At 38.0% G+C, this 4,468-nt stretch overlaps 1 long non-coding RNA gene across 1 annotated transcript in view; it reads right to left on the reverse strand.

Moving 5' to 3' along the window:
• LOC117151558 overlaps nt 1-4,041 on the reverse strand; it is a 10,850-nt gene extending 6,809 nt beyond the window's left edge. The window contains exon 1 of the long non-coding RNA XR_004461579.1: nt 4,029-4,041. This is a non-coding gene — a long non-coding RNA (uncharacterized LOC117151558). The remainder of the gene's footprint in view (nt 1-4,028) is intronic.
• Between the last annotated feature and the right edge of the window lie 427 nt (nt 4,042-4,468).

A 4,468-nucleotide genomic window follows, 5' to 3' on the forward strand; every position in this document is an offset into this window, starting at 1 on the left:
GCCCCCGAGCACAATACATCCCCTAATGAGCGATGTGCGGCCATGTCACACCGCGCCTCGTCGCCGGAGCCGCCGTGCCAGGGGCAGTTTGGTGCCCCGGACTGCTTGGCGGCCCTGAGGCGCTGAGCTGCCAGCGCCTAAATGCCAACACTACACGGAGTTCCCAAGCGGTCACCCATCTAACTACTATCCGTGCACAGCGTTGCTTAACTTTCGTGATCAGACGAAAACGAGTGTTTTTTTTTTTTAAACTGTTTATTAAAACCCAATATACAATTATAAATACATTATGGTGTTCACAATAAACGGTGAATTTATATAATGGTTTCTTAGGCAAAGGTACCGATACGCAAAGGTACGACGTAGCCATGCTTCGATACGCAACGGTACGACGTAGCCATGCTGTAATATGTGTCGACGCCTTACATTTTTCGTGTTGAATATATCTTTTGAATATTTAAATTGAATATTGAATAATTGAATATTGAATATTTAAGTTGAATATTTAAGCCGCTGGAGGAGCGGAGCTTCTATGTGATTTTGTTTTTACTTGTTTTTATTGTCCTGGAAAATGGGTCGCAAAAACAAGACGCTTCGGTAGTATATTTTTGGGTGTTGTGGAATTTGGGGGAGGGGTGGGATGAGGAGGAGGAGGAGGGGGATGTTAAATAAATAAGTTTCTTTTAAAGGAAGGAGAATTGCAATAATTACAATGTTTGCACCTGTGTTGTACGGGGGCAGAATTGAGTTTTATCGGTTTAATGGGTTTTCTCTCTTATTTTATTATGGGTTCAGTATCCACCAATATTTTTTTGTATTTTTCCTATGTTTATCTTTGGTGTCTTTCAGAGGGAGGGCCATGTTGTATCTCCATCTAGTGTCTGCGGTCTGTCCATCTAGGTTTTCTTCGTAAAGTATAGTTTGGGTTCCTATTTTTCTTTTTATGTGATAAATTATCGGGATGTTATTTTGGTCCTGGAGGTAGTTTTTTTCGTCAAGGTATGGGAAAGCTTCTGGCGGGATGTAGCCTGTTGTCAGAGTGTTTTTGTAATATGCGTCATTTGGAAATAAGCAACTGAAGATTAAACTATTTTCTTTTATCTTGGCCGCTTGCGCGAAGTGGTTTCTTATTAGCTTTAGGATGTGACAGTCTATGCGGTGAATGTTGGCTAGGTCGTATATTATTTTGTTTTTTACATATTTTTTGAATCCGCTGTGTTCGGATCTGTAAGTACTCAAGCAAGCCCTGATGTATTTTCTTTCCAATATGCGAATTTTTTCCATTTGGGAGGCTGATATGTTGTATCAGATTGGGCAGCCGTAGGTTATGATCGGTCTGATTAGTGATAGCATAGTATTTTTACTTTGCTGTCGAGATGTTTGGAGTAGAATAGTTTTTTTATTTTCCAGAATGCTTTTTATTGGCCTTAGTAAGTTGAATTTCGGTGTGCTGCTTGTAGTTTAATTCATAGTCTATGTTTACTCCTAGGTATTTTACGCAATTTTTGTGTGGTTATGCTTACTCCTAGGTATTTTACGCAGTTTTTGTGTGGTATGAGTGCCCCTTTGTTTGTTTTTTCTCTTAGTTGGAATTTTTTGCAGTATTCTCTTTCTATTGGGCCGATTTCACTTGACTTGAGTCTAAACAGTATGGTTTCGCATTTGCTTATGTTGATTTTTAGTTTCCATGCGTGGTAATAGTCGTTTATTTTCTCAAAAAGTTCTTGGAGTTCCGTTTTTATTGTTTTGATTTTCATTGTTTTGGTTTTGCGGCCTGTTATGTAGATGATTAGGTCATCTGCGAAAACTATGGAGCATTTATGGGTGGATGTATTGAGATTAAAGAGATTTAATAAGTCACTGTTTTAAATACTGAAAAGTAACGGGGAATTTACTGTACCTTGCTGTAGACCGTTTTTTATGGAGAATTCTTTGCTTGATGAGTGTGAACCTTCAGTCATTACGAATGTTCTGCTTGTGATCATGTCCCATACTATTTTAATCAGGTATTTAGGAAAATTTTTCTTGATCAATTTGTATATGAGACCTGGAATCCAGATTGTGTCGAAAGCTTTTTCGAAGTCTATTAAGCAGGCGGCTACTCGTTGTTTTGCGTTTAGAGCCCAGCAGATGTCCGATGTATGTTTGTTTATTGCGTGAATTGTGGAGTGTTTGTGCCGGAAGCCGAATTGATTCTCTGGGATTATGTTATTTTTTGTGCAGAAGGAGGTTAGGGGGTTGTTTATGATTATTTCAAATACTTTGCTTATGTTGGGGAGGAGACTTATGGGTCGTAGGTTTGCGGGCGATGAGCCGTCTTTATCCTTTTTTGTAATAGCTATCAATTTAGCGACTTATGGGTCGTAGGTTTGCGGGTGATGAGCCGTCTTTATCTTTTTTTGTAATAGCTATCAATTTAGCGTTTTTCCATTTTCTGGGGAAATATGTGTTGTTTAGAGCATTGTTGAAGCGTACTGTGTAGTACCATTTTATTAACTTTAATAATTTAGTTTAATAATTAATAATACAATCGAGTGCGATATATCTTAAAGCACGGTACGACGCATAAACCCACGTCACAATTTTCACATTCATAGCGCAATAATGTTTTCTAAATTGATCTTCGCTTTCTATTTTGAAGTGATATTTTGAGGTTGAAGATATTAAAAAATTATAAGGATATGGGTCAGCATGTTAAGAAGAGCATCTAATAATGGTATATTTATTTCAACGGAAAGACTGTATATTCTGTTTGTATATTGTTAACACTGTTATAAAACATTGCGAAGACAAAAAAAGTGCGAAGCAAGAAAAAGGTCATTTAGTTCAAACGGTGAGCAAATGAGTCAGTAAAGTGAGCCACTATAGTGTCGCGTCGTAATATAAGATAACATTCGCGAAAGCCATCATAGTGGCGCATCGTAACTAAGAGATTAAATGAGAATTCCCCTATATTCTAGGTTGTGCTTTATGGACAAATAATCTCACAATACATAGAATAACACACAGAATCGTCCATACACAGAGGCGTCCTTGACCCACTAAAAAACCGAGTACCGTTGGTTCGTCCCGTGCCTCGCGGTTCTGTCACACATTGTCAACATGTATTGTATATAGCTTAGGAATAGGATTTTATATGTGAAAACCATACGTTACATTGCGTTTATAGCATTAGAAACACAATACTTTTAAAAAAGTACAGTTCCAAAAAACTCGGAATGATTTCCTTTCTCATCAAGTGCCAGTACGATATGGATATCTAACGCGAACTACGTACACAGGTTGTCTGATTTTAACTTATAAATGCGAATTACTAGTAATCTGCTTGCCGTGTAAGAAAAATGTTGAGATAGGAATTTAATGGTTTCGCGGATGTAATTTGTTTTTTTTTTTTTTTTTTGTAAATAGACGCATACGGGACATATGAAGGTAACATATGTTTTCTTAAATGGAATCATAATTTTTAATGCGCTAAAAATTATTAATCAATTCGTGTCTAATTAGGTTTGCAGGTATTTCAACTTTTATTTTGTAAAATCTATCGCTTAAAATACAAGAGAAGACGTAAGGCACGACCTTCATATTTGTTTTCCTTGCTTTCTATACAATACATTTTACAAAATGAAAGTTAAAATATCTATTGAATGAATAATTTTTCAATATGTATAGGATATTCATTTTTCATAAGAAATGTCGAAACGAATCAACTAGCGCATTAAAAATTATATAATTCTATTTAAGGAAACGCACATTACCTTCATATGATTCCTATGCGTCTATTTACAGAAAGACTAATTACAGCGAAACCATTAAATTCCTGTCTCAACATTTTTCTTACACGGCAAGCAGTTTACGAGCAATGTGCATTTATAGGCTAAATTCGGATTCTCTGTATATCAGAATCTTAAAATCGGTAGTCTGCCGAATAAGGAATAACGAATAAAATCTAGTTATTATATAGAAAACTGCCGAGAACGTGGGTTTCACTGATTTTTTACCACGTCAGAGAAATCGACGTTTTGAACAACTTTTTCCTTTGTATATTATCACTACTCGGCCTTACTTTGCGAGATCTTTGCGAAAATTTGTCGGTACCACCACTACAGTGAATGATACATATAATTTGTGTGTGTAGCACCGTATAATTTCACATTGTTTGTCAACTATTCTGCGTGGCCGGCGTTGATGTCCAGGTGACAGCGACAATTTCGTCCGTATCTCCGGCCTAGTCCGGAGCACCTTGAACTCTGTATGGTTCGGCCACCACCGCTAGGGCGACGGTGCTCTCCCGAATGGTTTGGTAGAGCAGGTCTTGCGCTCGTCCTGACCGTCCCAAGTTGGTCTGAAGGATACGCATTTTCTCAATCACCTAAGGTCATTGCTTCCACGGCTTCCTCCGTGCTAGCCTCCTTGCTCCCGGGCTTAGGGTCGGGGGTTCCCTGCAAAGGCGACCCCTTTTCGTTGCCAC

The sequence above is a fragment of the Bombus impatiens genome, unplaced genomic scaffold (genome assembly GCF_000188095.3).
Source record: "Bombus impatiens unplaced genomic scaffold, BIMP_2.2 scf_0294, whole genome shotgun sequence".
NCBI classification, from domain to species: Eukaryota; Metazoa; Arthropoda; class Insecta; order Hymenoptera; family Apidae; genus Bombus; species Bombus impatiens.